Here is a 14,966-nt window from a genome sequence, read left to right on the forward strand (position 1 = left end):
CTGAAGCAGACACTAGTATGGGATTCACACAGCGATTCCCCTTCGGGCAGCCAGAGGTAAGGAATGGAGCCGACACTGGTAAGGAATTCACACAGCGGTTCCTCTTCGGCCAGACAGAGGTAAGTAATGGGGCAGACACTGATACAAGGTTCACACAGCGGTTCCACTTCGGGCAGCCAGAGGTAAAGAATGGAGCCGACGCTGGTAAAGAATTCCCACAGCGGTTTCTCTTCGGGCAGACAGAGGTAAGTAATGGGGCAGACACTGATACAAGGTTCACACAGCGGTTCCTCTTCGGACAACCAGAGGTAAGGAATGGAGCCGACACTGGTAAGGAATTCACACAGCGGTTCCTCTTCGGCCAGACAGAGGTAAGTAATGGGGCAGACACTGATACAAGGTTCACACAGCGGTTCCACTTCGGGCAGCCAGAGGTAAAGAATGGAGCCGACACTGGTAAGGAATTCACACAGCGGTTCCTCTTCGGCCAGACAGAGGTAAGTAATGGGGCAGACACTGATACAAGGTTCACACAGCGGTTCCACTTCGGGCAGCCAGAGGTAAAGAATGGAGCCGACGCTGGTAAAGAATTCCCACAGCGGTTCCTCTTCGGGCAGACAGAGGTAAGTAATGGGGCAGACACTGATACAAGGTTCACACAGCGGTTCCTCTTCGGACAACCAGAGGTAAGGAATGGAGCCGACGCTGGTAAAGAATTCCCACAGCGGTTCCTCTTCGGGCAGACAGAGGTAAGTGATGGAGCAGAACACAAAAGGCTGCAGGTTGCAGGATCGACAGACGGTGGATTTTCTCTTCTCACAGGACAGCATCAGATAACTGAGTGTCACCTCTCTTTCACAGGACGACAAGGGTTGGACGGAGGACCAGGACCTTTTTGGTGAGGAGCAATAAGCAGTATATGGTAGGCAGAAGGCAATAACCATCTGATAGGATGCGGTAGTCAACAGTAGATGCCGGGCAGGGCACAAGAGGCTACAGGTGGGTGGCAGCAGACAGTGGGCTTTCTCTTTTCACAGGACAACGTCAAATAACTGGGTGTCACCTTCCTTTCACAGGCCAGCGGCAGTTGGAGTGCAGCGACGGATAATAGGATCCCCCGCAGAGCAGCGATGGCAGAATGCAATGGCGGATAGCCATTTCTCTATGTTCACAGAACCACAGTGGTGAGTACAGAATCCAGCAGTTAACAACTTAGTCTTCTTTCTACAGGACAGCGATGGCAGCATGCAATAGTGGATAGCAGTTTCTCTATGTTCACAGAACCACAGTGGTGAGTACAGAATCCAGCAGTTAACAACTTAGTCTTCTTTCTACAGGACAGCGATGGCAGCATGCAATAGTGGATAGCAGTTTCTCTATGTTCTCAGAACAACAGTGCATGAGTACAGAATCCAGCAGTTAACATCTGAGTCTTCTTACCACAGGGTAGCGATGGCAGAATACAGTGGCGGATAGCAGGTTCTCTATGTTCACAGAACAACAGTGGTGAGTACAGAATCCAGCAGTTAACAACTGAGTCTTCCTTCTACAGGACGGCGATGGCAGCATGCAATGGCGGATAGCAGTTTCTCTATGTTCTCAGAACAACAGTGCATGAGTGTGCAACGAATCCTCTTTAAGTCAAACAGAAATCAAGTACTCACGTCAGGAATCCTCTTCATTGTGGACAGTTCAATGGGCAGAGAATGCTTCCTCTTCGAGTCACAGAGTCAAACAGCAGTGCATAGATACTCAACAAATCCTCTTCAAATCAAAAAGTAATCAGATACTCACGCCAGGGATCCTCTTCAGTATGAACAGCTCAATAGACAGATAATGCTTCCTCTTCGAGTCAGGGAGTCAAACAGCAATGCATGAATATTCAACACATCCTCTTCATTGTCAGACAGGATGGAGCTGCAATCCTGCACAGCATACACTCAACACACAGCAGCTAGTTAATTTCAATTCGGAACTCGAGACCAACGAGTATGCCAACTGGGGACACGAGCAGACACAAAATTATAATATCCACACCTGTGCATGCATCAATCACTTCAAGTGGTCACACGTGTTCACTTCACACTAAGCACTGCAACTCACAACAACTCACAGTGAATAAGGTCTCCACTCGCGGTCCCAGCCAACTCCCTCCTCTCAATTGACGATACTGTACATCCAAAACTGTGTGGGAAGTGTACTATGAACACACATCTGGCATTAGAGTCTTCAAATCGGATCTCAATAAACTCCGGGGCAGTTTCACCAAACTGTTGTATACAGCGGGTACTGAAGGCATTAGGTTTCCTAATAAGAATTACAGATGACACTTAACTGCTTGATGGAGTAACATAGATCCACTGCCTCTCTTCCTTTGTTAGCATTATCTCTCTTTATGAATCCAGATCCATCAAAAACCACTGATTTAAGGTTCCTTCCTCCTAGTGTGCAGTCTCTCCCCACTCTGTGTGACCCCTCTCTCCACACAAACAGGTCTTTTTATAATCCCCCTCGCGAATACATGTCTCTCTCGCGGCTCAATTGCGGCTCGTTACACAGCTTCTTCTTCTTCTTCTTCTTTTGGATTTGATTGGCGGCTGGCATCCAGCTTATAGGTGCATTGCCGCCACTTACCGGACTGGAGTGTTAACACCTTAAACCCTATACATTAACCCTGTTTCCCTCAAGTATTTATATACATGCCTCCTAATGTTTCCTGATCTTTGCAACATGTTTTCTACTGTGAAACTAACATTTTCCTTTTGCAGTGCGGCTCTTAGTTCTCTCCTCTCTCTCTCATATTCCTTACATTCCATAAGAACATGCTGTACAGATTCAGATTGCTCACATGATCTACATTTCCCTGTAGGATGTTTCCCAATTCTTTGTAACGTGCTGTTAAGGTCCGTGTGTCCTAATCTAAGGTGGGTGATGACCACCTCCTCCTTCCTGCTTCCGCCCACCACTCCTCCCTTCCCCACCTGTTTTTGTATGCTATAAAAGTGTCTTCCTGTCTCATTTATATCCCAATACTCCTGCCAAACTTTTTGCATTTGTATTTTAATAATTGCCTTTCCTTCTGTTTTCCCCAGTGGGATATTGTTCACTGTTTGTAAACTAAGTGCTTGTTTTGCGAGTATGTCTGCATCTCGTTACACAGCTGATGCTCATTTCCCCATTTACTAAGCCCGGCCGGACTGTTTACACAGAAGGACCCGGAACCGGCCCGTGAAATCGCTCCCACAGGGAAACAACATTGGGCAAAAAATAGTTCCGCTTCGCGTCATCCCGTGACACTATCATTGTGCAGAACACTATCAAATAGTATATTTTCTGTCTGATTTTTTTATCTGATGCTAAATTAGATCACAGAAGATTATTTAAAAACACTCGACTTGCGTTATAAAGTAAGTTTGGAGCATAAACATGGTTTTAATCTCATAAATTGTCATGTATTGATGGTGTGCTAAGCTAACATGCTAGCTAGCTCTAGGTGCTTCTATCTTGAAAAACATTTAACTAAATACAGAGTTTTAAACTTATCATCTTCATATTTTAAATATAATATGGTCAGACATGTGGCTTTAGCTGCAGTGCATTTCTAGATTGCTACAGTGCCAACTTCAAGTTTATTTTCATGAAGATGTTTCATAAAAATAAATTTCTAATAACTTTGAAGCTATTTATAACTATTTTTTTCATTATGACAATAATTAATTCTACATTTACAATAAACTGCCAGGTGTCAGCTTTCAAATGAGATCATACTTGTGCTTTTAGTACAAAGGGTTCATGAACTGTATCTGTTTCAGTTTGGGTATGTAATTTCTGGGGATTTTTCAAAAGTGGGGTTGCAGCTTAACAGGTTAACAGAGATGAAGGATGCGGATAGGGCAGCTTTTCTTAACTCCCCTATTTCCACCACCGGTCTGTTTGGTCCAGCTGTCAAGGGTTTTGCTGAACGCTACACCAAGGCCCAGAAAGCATCGCAGGCTATGTGGCATTTCCTCCCTAAGCGCTCCAGCTCTGCTTCGGGTCGCCACACGATGGCACCGTCTCGCCAGCCATTAAAACCAGCACCGCCGGTCTCCCAGCCTCGCCCAGCGACTGAGGTACGTCAACGCTCTCGTTCTGCGAAACGTCAGCAGTTCACGGAGTGACAGGGACCCCGAGCCTCGAAAGCCTTCCTAGCCGTGAAGGCAGGAAGAAAGAGGAGGTGTTCAATTCACGCTGCGGCCTGACCAGCCTCCAAGAAAGCTGTCACTTTTCTTCCAGTCCCCTCTTTACAGGCGGCTGGAGATATACGTACAGCAGTAAACTAGCCTGTTTATGAAACATTCACACTTGCAAACAAACGCCGTTTTTACGGCGACCCAAATAAAACACAAAAAGAGCATTTGTCTGTCTATTCTCCCTCCAGCTTGGGCTGGAAATGTAATAAACGTAGGTCAGGTGCCCTCTGTGAAGTATGCACCCCTGCACATAAGCACTGTTTCCACAATGCCAAATCTCCCCCCAACTCGCGCTGGAGATGTAATGAATGTAGGTCATGTGCCCACTATAATGTACGCACTTCTACTCACAAGCACTGTTCTCAAAGTGTCACAAGCCCAAAGCAGTTTTTTTTTGCCAAAACAACGACCTTGTTCCTTTCCAAATGACCTGAACAAGAAGAAGCCAAGCATTTTATAACTTCCTTCTAATGTATTCATTTTCGTCAGTGTCATGACACCCGATCTAAAGAGTAATACCTTTTTTTGTAGAAATAAGGAAACGTCTTCAAACTTAATCTTATGATTGGTTGCAATGTTTCGTGACACTGACATTTACCCCTCTGGGGCCTGAGGTTTTTTCTGGGATCTGGAGGTGTTTTGACATGCTCTGTCATTTATGCTGATCTCTGTTACTTGTATAATTTTCATGGCTAAAGTCTGATTACACAGCACTGCATGAAAAGGGTAAAATCCGGAAATATCTGGCCATGGTAAACTGCAGTGTAATTTCAGGTTTGCCGGATGTAGGTGGAAAAATCCTGAGCCAAATTACACAGAACAGCCAATTTCCAGAAATACCCAGATACTTTGTGTACATGGACATATACAGGAATCCATGAAGTTTCATAGACATACACAGCTGAAACACTGTTGGCTGTCAGGTGTGAAGACCTTTCATATGTTATTGACTGGCAGTTAAGGTGCTTGCTGCGTTCTTAGATGGAGGGAGGGGGGTGAGCCAGGGAAGTTTCACAAAACAGCCTCAAAAATAATCTTAATATTATTGAACTCAAATATAGCTAGCTTGATCAATTTTGACAAAGCCATTAGAGAGCATATCTATGTTTGGGTTAGTTCACACTTTCACACTTCTCGAGGAGTCGTTCAAACACACCAACAGCTACAGACTGAAACACTGTAATCCTGCACAGTTCTGAGCAGAATTCACTTCAACATCATGCACAACACAGGTAAGACTGATTCCCTTCTCACTCCAGCTCATGCTGGAAATGTAATAAACGTAGGTCAGGTGCCCTCTGTGAAGTATGCACCCCTGCACATAAGCACTGTTTCCGAAATGCCAAATCTACCCCCAACTCGCGCTGGAGATGTAATGAATGTAGGTCATGTGCCTACTATAATGTACGCACTTCTACTAACAAGCACTGTTCCCAAAGTGTCACAAGCCCAAAGCAGCTGGGCTGCCGGGTCCCTATCACAAAGTGGCCCCTCCCCAGATATCATTCAACCCCTAGCTATGCGGGCAAAGGCCTGGAAGGCCATCCCTGGTATATCAGAATGGGTTTAAACAAGAGGTGGGCATAGATTATTTTTTTTAATCTAGATTAATCTAGATTAATTTCAAAATTAATCTAGATTAATCTAGATTAAAATGGCTCATTTGAATTCTGCCGAAGGCATTCAGAATATGTGTACTACCCAAATAATGACTATAAAAGTAAGTCTTTGAGAACGGGTTTCTCAAGCCAGGTGGCGCATTAGACCAGGGGCTTATCTCCTGTTTCCAAAATGCATCACAAACTGCTTGAGAAAGCTGTTCTACTCATAGACTGTAAAAGGTTACTACTGTACTGTTACCGTCCGTAGGCAACATTAGGTAGGACTACTATAGGCTATCAATTAGGGATGGGCGATATGGCCTAAAATCTATATTGTGATATACATTGCAGCCTCTTGCGATAACGATATACAGTATATTATAATAAAACCATTTCAGAACAGATTACACAGACCCATGCTAAACAACTGCTAAATGTATTTTTTTTTAAAGGGTGTATGTAGTTTTGAGAACATATATTGTGCAAAACTGTAAGTATACAACATAATTTTGCAGATAAATAAAATTTAAGTACACTAGCTGCAGAGACTTAAGTAGGTCTAATGTTTATTATGGCTTGGAGCTTATGAAACCCCAAATTTAAAATTAGAATATTGTCTAACTGATGTCTTTTCAGTTAAAAAGAAACACAACAACGATTCTTAAAATCGAGATTATGTGCTACACCACTAAGATATATTGGAATGGGAATAATACGCGCGCGCTGGTATTCAGTGATATCATGTTTCGTTTTGAATTTGAGGTGGTAGAACGGATTAGTCGTGTGTTAACTTACCGAACTGTTACCCCACACACTCTGTATTTGCTGCTGCTCGTCTGACGGCTTAAACCCGAACCAAGTCCAAATAATGGATGTTGCACCGATCTTTTTCACCAGCTTTCACTTTCAGCCGTGTTTACTTAAGATGACGACGAATATGCGTTGCAGCCGGGTTTACCTCGCGGCCGCGGGTAGATTGCGTCATCATAGCTTGTGTAGTATAGAGCCATCTCCCAACCCAACTTGGAGAATAGATTAACGGCGATATTTTTTTTATCGCGCGATAAGAGTCTCGCGTTAACGCAGCACGTTAACGCCGATAACGGCCCACCACTAGTTTAAACATAATAGAACGAGGCTACTCACTACAGTAGAGAACTCTCAGACCAGATGCGCTTCCGAGCCGTGGTCGAGACAATAGTGAAAAGTGACGTGGCTCACATCCTTCGCACAGAAGTGTCGAAACTGTTAGCAAAGGGGGCAGTAGAACCAGTCCCGTTGCCACAGAGCTGCTATTGTCTTGTTCCAAAGAAGGATGGCGGCCTCAGGTCCATCCTAGATCTTGGGCACCTGAACAAAGCACTGATGACACGCCCGTTCAGGATGTTGACAACCAAACTAATCCTTGCGCAGATCCGCCCGGGGGATTGTTTTTTCTCAGTGGATCTGAAAGATGCTTATTTTCACATCCAGATAACGTCCTATCACAGGCCATTCTTGAGATTCGCTTTCGAGGGGCAGACTTATCAGTACACGGTCCTACCATTTGGTCTATCTTTAGCACCTCGTACTTTCACAAAGTGCATGGTTGCAGCGCTCGCCCCCCTGAGACAACAGGGAGTGCGAGTGCTGAACTATCTTGACGATTGGCTGATTATAGCGCAATCGCGAAAACAGTTAATAACTCACAGATCCTGGATCCTCAGCCATCTAGAATGCCTGGGTCTCAGAATCAATGCTTCCAAAAGCGCACTGTCTCCCAGCCAGAACATTTCCTTCCTGGGAACAGTCATAAACTGTATAAATGAGAGCGCGCGCTCACTATTCAGTGCTGAACCATTCTGAACCAGGGTGCAGCTATGTTATCCAGGGACAAAGTTCCCCCAGGGGAATGGTCGCTTCACCCGAGAGTGGTTCAGCTAATACGGAGCATTTTTGGCGAGACAGAGATCAAACTCTTTGCCTCAGAAGACAACACTCACTGCCGAACATTTTTCTCCAAGGACAGGGATGTGCTCGCCCACGACTGGCCGAGCTGCCCACTGTATGCATTTTCCCGGGTCTCGATGCTTCCTCAGGTCATAGATCAGATCAGGGAGAGCAAATGTGCTGTGCTTTTGATAGCCCCACTCTGGAAGAACCAGCTATGGTTCTCCGAGTTGACTCAGCTGCTGGAAACAGCTCCATGGCCGGTTCCGCTGTCGAGAGACCTCCTCTCACAAGTGAACGGAAGAATCTGGCATCCCCGTCCCAACCTGTGGGCTCTCCATGTATAGCCCCTCAACAGGTACCCGGGGACCTCCCAGAAGGGGTGTTGAAAATTATTACTGAAGCTATTGCGTCCTTTACCAGGCGGCTTTACGCTTCAAAATGGTCAGTGTTCTCCAGCTGGTGCACAGCCGGGAAATTGGACCCCTACTCATGTGGATTACCGACGGTCCTCTCCTTTTTACAAGAGCTTCAGGACGTGGGATGCTCCCCGTCCACACTTAAAGTATACGTTGCAGCAATAGCAGCGTTTCATGTTAATGTGGCTGGACAATTACTGGGAAGAAGCGACCTCGTCGTGCGCTTCCTAAAAGGTGCCAGAAGGTTAAACCCACCTTGGCCATCCTCCGTGCCCGTTTGGGACCTCTCCATGGTCCTGGAGGCTATGAAAGGAGCCCCATTTGAGCCACTTCAGCTCGCTGACCTGAAGTCTCTTTCACTCAAAACTGCTCTCTTGCTGGCACTGGCGCTGCGCTGGCGTCAGTCAAGCGAGTAGGTGATTTACAAGCACTCTCTGTAAAAAAGTGCAAACCAACAACAGAGCAGCCGACGGAAAATTCTGCGCCATCACTCCAACGGGGCCAGAATTGGACACTATCTTCACCATCATACCCTTCTCCAGAGAAAAGCTCACCAGTGCCCAGGGTGATGACGACACGCTCCAGGGACTTCTCTCACACCACTCAACCAACCAACCGAGTCGAACAGCGGGAACACCAGGGCTTGCTATATTGGTGGATCCACTAGGGGAACGACAACATGAAGATCCAGCTCGTCGTTCCCAAGGTCCTGATCCAGCAGACGTTACAGCACTTCCATCGGAGGTAGAGAGACATCATGGGCGGCTGAAGACCCTACTGCTGATCCTGGAAGTTGCCTGGTGGCCCACTATCTGCAGTGACACCTGGAGGTTCATCAAGGGCTGCAAGTCATGTGGTGTGGAGATCAAGGAGTGTGCTGTCTTCAACCCTGACAAGAAACCCCCTCACCATCAACATCATCACCGTTCATCATCATCACCGTTCATCATCACCGAAATAGACCCTTAAGCCGGATAGGAGGAAATGCTGGGGTGAGTGGCATGCCAGGAAAGATGGGTGCTTTAGGACCCTGGGAGGAATTGTGTCACCGACCCAAGGACATCCAGGCTGGTATCTGATTTCACTTCTCCCCAGTGTTCCCATAGATTCTTCCGGCAGACTAGTGCCTGTGTGTGAGCGCCTAGTTTTATTTAATTTATTACAAAGACCTTTTAAGACACACCTTCAAGGGGATACCCACTATATGGACAATGGATGACAGTACCTTCAAGGGACTAGTACCTGCCCCGGGGGGCCATAGGCTAGGGGAGGGGACTATGTGACACTGTCACACATGACACATGTTTTAACCACTCTATATATTTTATGTATATTAGAGTTTTAATAGGTTTACATGTTGTCTTAATCAGAGTGAACAATCACTTAAAGGGTGAGCAATTACATGACAGGAAACAGGAAATAGACAGTATAAAGGTGGTAGCATGTCAACGTTGCTCACACGGCCAAAGGGTGATCAAACTGGACTGTGGAGTTATTTTTGTGGCACTTTCCTTTCCGGCACTATTTGGATCATCACGTCTGTGGACTTTGTATATACACCGATGGACATGTTGTGGCAAAAACAATAATTAAACAAACAGCATCACAGCATAAGAGACATCAAGATTCAAATTGTATTTCAAAAGATGTTTATTCATCTTCCATGAGGCCTGTTCACAAAAATACCACAGCAGCTACCCTGTGGTAGGAGCAGACCTAATCACACAGAAAAAGACAGCCTTCTTATACAAGGTCCCTTCTCATGTAATTTTCCGACCAGATCAAGCTGGTTTAGACAAAAGGTCTTTCTAACCCTTACTGTCTTCACACCCGTGAGGTCAAAAGGTCTTTATTCATGGCTAAATAACCCCTCTGTTTTTCCTGAATGCAAATTACCCGCACTAAAGAGTTAAAAGGCTTTCCCAGCAGTCACTGAACCATTTGGCTTGCTGTGTGTGTGCCTTTGCACAAACATACATACATTCCAGAAGAGAAATACATGGTTTAAAATGAAAAGAAAACCCACACAATGTCTAAGAAAGTAAATAATGTAAAAGGAAAAGAAAAGTAATAAAATAATATACATTTTTCCACAACAATTCCTCCTCTTTATCATTCACTGATAACTGAATAAAATCCCTCATTTCAAACCCTGTCCTTGTACGCCATCTCATAACACGGATGACTGCTGCTTGCAAAAAACAAAAAAACAATAATACATTTCCTTAACTCAATTAATACATTTCACTGTAACTTCCGCTACTCGAATCGTCTGCATAATTTTGTTCATCCTTCTAACCAATGTAGTTGTTCAAAATTAACTCTAATATTTCCATTACGGACCGTCTTTTTTGCTTATTACACATCAATAGATTTGCTTAAATCAAGTAAAATCATCAAAATCATCACAAAAACAGATTCTTCTGCTAAACTTAAACCATTAGTTGGTCGAATCGTCTTTCTCCAGGTGTGTTGATCATCTCGTTGCCCCATGGACGTTCCATCTTCACCAGTTTGACACTTTGCACACCGTTGCAATGGTCTTTCCTTCGTAGGCAAGGGAGGCCGTTACTAACACGAGCCTTTGATCCCTCACTTTGTGTTCTATAGGATGGTTTGAGGCTTGTCAGTGTAGTCTAAGGTGAGAGGCTTGGACCCAGGTCTCACACTCTCCAATCATTTTCCGATCCTTACAAGATTTTCCCTTAGATCACGATCGCACCCCACTGGTATGAACCATTTACTGTCTGCTGTCACCTGCGAATGGAGACCTTAAGTGATTTTGTTAGTGACCGCTTGTCTAGCCGGTCGTCCCTTTTGGTGTGACCTGTGGAATTTTCAACCTGAAACATATCATCGGATAATTTCTTGAATGTAAATTCCTTACACTAACCTTTGACCTTTGTTATTCAGACTTTTAAGCACCATCATGTCTTATAATGGTCCTTTGTCATGCCCAATGACCTGCATTAGTCAAAACTATGATATAGACAATATCAACATCAACATATAGTTAAAGGTCCCGTTCTTCGTGATCCCATGTTTCAAACTTTAGTTAGTGTGTAATGTTGTTGTTAGAGTATAAATAATATCTGTAAAATTATAAAGCTCAAAGTTCAATGCCAAGCGAGATATTTGATTTAACAGAAGTTGACAACATCGAACGGCTGGATTGGACTACATCCCTCTACTTCCTTCTTTAATGACGTCATTAGAACCGTGTTTTGACTAACCTCCGCCCACAGGAATACAGGCGTATTGATGGCGAAATGTCAACAGATGTGGTTGATGTTTATCTATAATCGGATACCGCAAAAGTTTGATTCGAAGTTGTTAGTTTGCTCTGTCCATTTCACCACGGACTGTTTTTCAAACCTGGGACAATATCAAGCAGGCTTCTCTCAGCGTTTCATACTGACGAAGGGGGCAATTTCAACTATATTCCAGCAAGCGGTAAGTAGTGATTTACTATGGAAGTAGCGATCAACTTCACATCGTTTCTCTTAGTAGGATGAAAATAATCTTACTTAAACTGTGATTAATATACAGAAAGCGATATAAGAACAATCCCTTTCCAATCGCCCAAGCTGTCAATCACACAGCGCGAGTTTATCTGGACACTTGCCAAAACTCGTTATGAAATCAATGACGCTGTTACACTGCACAACGAAGCTCTTACTGTATTTATATGCCTCATGTTTGCATTGGTGAAATCATTAGTGAGAGTGCAGAAACTGCGTTGCAATGATAAGATCTTTTTTCACGTGATCAACAGACTGTCATCTGCTCAATGCTCATCACTGCAACCTTTTATGTGACGGGAATAGATCTAAATACTTAAAAAACTTCTCACGATTCGTTAATCCCGATAGCTGTAATAGTAAAAACGTATAATAGCTGTAATAGTAAAAGTTTTCCAGATAGTTCCCCATGTAATGCCAGATATTTCATATGCAAGCATGTCAGCCAATCACAGCAGAGGGCGTTTACACTGAAGTCTCACAGCAGACACACCCCTTCAAACAGAGCGTTCAAATCAGGGGATGAAATCAGGCTAGGAAATATGCCTTTTATTTCTAAATTATAACAATTTTTGATCTAAAAACATACTAATATTATAAGGGCACCCCAGGAAACATTCTAAAATTATAAAATAATCCATGCAATGGGTTTGCAATGCAATGGGACCTTTAAATATCAACAAAATCTCTGCATTTTCTTAAGGCAACTAACATCATAAAACATTTTGTTACTGTCTCCACAACATATAATTGCATTCACCTCATGGTCTCAGCTGGCTCTTGAAAGCCCATTTCCATTAGCTCTTAATCTATAATTTTCTTCTCTTCAGGGTGTTGTCCCCTGGCATAGTTGTAGACACTTGTCACAATGAAAAACAAGCCATAGAATGAATGCGGTTTCTGGTGAGTGGTATAGAGGAACTTACATTTCTGGGGCAGACTGCCGTAACTTCTCACAGCTTCATCCCCCCTTAATGATATCAGGATGCAACTGGCCTCACAACCATCTGCTCAACTCTCATACCCGACAAGCGTTTTTTTTTATTTAGTTCAAAGTTACTATCAGATTTAATGTTATACCTTGACAAACTATACATCATTAAAAAGATATAAGGCTCAAGTTTCAGTATTTGACCACTATTGTATTCTGAGAAACTTATATTGACAGTTAGGTCTTAATTTGTGTCAGGAGTTATGAAATGAAAAAATGAGTTGATACCTTTAATATGAATTATGCGCGTCATCCTCTCCCATTCAGAAAAAAACCTCTGTGCTGTCGTCATGACAGCACTTGACAAAACAACGTCCCTCGGGGCTTTTAGCTCAAAAATGTGCAGATTTGGAGAAATATTGACAGATTCTCATAAAATTACATCATATTTCTATAGACAGGAATAATATTTATTGAATTTATACCCAAATGCGACGATGTAATCATTATGAGCGCTTCATACTGTGATGTAATGTGTTTTCAATCCATACCAGCAGCCTGAGGGCGCTATATGCACAATAATAGTCCATATATTGAACATGAAGAAGAGCCATGATCATGTGACATTCCAGGAAGCCACGAACACACACAAAGCTAACAGATGTCGTTGTAACATGCAGATAAAGACGTTTTGAAGACAATAAACATGATTGCAATGATATTTGATTAACCTGTGTTTTTCAAGCCACGTCAGGTATTTTCATAATAATAGATTATATTTATAATGTAATGCTAATCGATATAGACTTTATCATCGTGCAGAATACTATAAAATAATATATTTTCTGTCTGATTTTTTTATCTGAAGCCAAATCAGATCACAAAAGATTATTTAAAACACTCGACTTGCGTTATAAAGTAAGTTTGGAGCACAAACATGGTTTTAATCTCATAAATTGTCGTGTATTGATGGTGTGCTAAGCTAACATGCTAGCTAACTCTGGGTGCACCTGCCAGGTCTAGCAGTTATTCTTTTATGATTTTTTTCTAAATAGGAATGCTTACTGAAATGTTTCTTTATTCAAGAAGGGCATTTGATACAGTTTCAAATGGGAAGTGAGAACTTTGATAAAAGAAATTAGGGTTTGAAAACCTATGAATAGCCCGTGAATAGCCAGTCGTTAGTAACTATAATGCAGACAAAAGAAATGCATATTTAGAGCCATAACCAGGCTGGAGAGGTGTGAATGTGTGCAGGGGGAGACTGAGACTGAATGGGGATTGTTTGCACCACAAAACAATAGAGACAAAAGACTGAATAGATGACTTAGAAGGTGACTATAAACATCAGTAGCATTTTAGAGTCTAATCAAAATAAAGTCATATGACATGATCTTGAAAAACATTTAATTAAATACAGAGTTTTAGACTTATCATCTTCAGAATTTGAATATAACATGGTCACACATGTGGCTTTAGCTGCAGTGCATTTCTAGATTGCTACAGTGCCAACTTCAATTTTAGTTTCATGAAGATGTTTCAAAAAAATACATTTCTAATAACTTTATAAAACTTTGAAGCTATTTAAAACATTTTTTTCATTATGACAATAATTAATTCTACATTTACAATAAACTACCAGGTGTCCGCTTTCAAATGAGATCATACTTGTGCTTTTAGTGCAAAGAGTTCATGAACTGTATCTGTTTCAGTTTGGGTATGTCATTTCTGGGGATTTTTCAAAAGTGGGGTTGCAGCTTAACAGGTTAACATAGGGAGACAGGTTAATAACAGCAGTATTTAATCACTTAAATCCATTAACCAGCTTAAAAGCAGCAACCTAGCTTTTAGATTATACTCAGTGAATTTAGATCACAACCGTACATTCAGTGTACTGTTACTTCTGTAGCCGGAGCGATCGGCCCTGTTTCATGGTGGTTACTAAAATGAGACAAAGAAGTCTTTAACTTCTTTAAAGTCATTCAGTTTTACTTTTAAAACATTTACAATTGCCCTCTAATTGTATAAATTCTTTTTTTTTTCTTTTTTTTCTGTGTCTATAATTTTCAACTGAAACACTGTGCTTTACTATAAATAACTTATTATCACTTATGACACAGGCTCAGATAACAGCTTTCAGCTGACATTGAATGAGAGAGAGGCCTTCAGGACTGGTACACTGCATTCTCATACTAAACATTCTCAACTTTTTCTACCATCTTTTAACTCTAGCCCAGCTTAAGGCATCTTCGCCAGAAATGACATGCGTTTTTCAAATAATCATATTTTTTCATATATTCACTTATAACAATTTTTTTTTCTTTTTTTTTTCA

The sequence above is a fragment of the Squalius cephalus genome, assembly GCF_949319135.1.
Source record: "Squalius cephalus genome assembly, chromosome: 14".
Lineage (NCBI taxonomy): Eukaryota > Metazoa > Chordata > Actinopteri > Cypriniformes > Leuciscidae > Squalius > Squalius cephalus.